Source organism: Oryzias melastigma, linkage group LG2 (assembly GCF_002922805.2).
Source record: "Oryzias melastigma strain HK-1 linkage group LG2, ASM292280v2, whole genome shotgun sequence".
Taxonomy (NCBI): domain Eukaryota; kingdom Metazoa; phylum Chordata; class Actinopteri; order Beloniformes; family Adrianichthyidae; genus Oryzias; species Oryzias melastigma.
Genome location: NC_050513.1, coordinates 19,529,938 through 19,530,532, shown reverse-complemented (window position 1 = coordinate 19,530,532; position 595 = coordinate 19,529,938). Strand labels below are relative to the sequence as shown.

General features: G+C 28.2%; 1 protein-coding gene across 3 annotated transcripts in view; it reads left to right on the top strand.

Annotated features, from left to right (window-relative positions):
• Positions 1–595, top strand: part of LOC112156608 (inactive dipeptidyl peptidase 10) — a 122,633-nt gene that overhangs the window by 37,947 nt on the left and 84,091 nt on the right. The gene's annotated exons all lie outside the window — the stretch shown is intronic.

Below are 595 nucleotides of genomic sequence, written 5' to 3'. Positions count from 1 at the left end.
AGATTCTCTGTTTCCTTATAGTTCAATCTATATTTAATGACAATTTCTACCCCTATTTTAATATCCTGTCAGCTCTGCGGCTGCAAGATTTGTACGTTTAATAACCTTCCTTGTACGAGAACATTTAAAAAAAAGGCAGCAACCTTAACTCAATTTAATTTAGTCAACCCATAAGCCCAAGGTTAGAAATGGCATTAAATGTCTTCGCTAAAGCCATCAAGAATCTGGAAATTTGTCATAAAAAGCTGTTTGTGGAAGATTTGATAAAAGTCTTTTTCAAACTCAGCTTTGTTGATAATCCTTCAAATCTATCACTGATAAAAAAAAATGTTTTTAAAAAAGGATTTTAAGTATTTAATGGAAAAATAAACACACTTTAATGTGTCAAATGAGTATAATTTTGCACCAAGGACAAAACCAGACTACAAAGAAAGCTGTTAACTCACAGGGTAAATAAAATATATGATTTTTTTTGTATTAATTTACTAGTAGCAAAATGAGTAATGTATTTAGTACAATGTGTTTATTAAAAATACGTTTAATGAATAAAAAAGTTGGTTTACTATTGGTCCCACAATTTTTTTTTTTTTTTTTT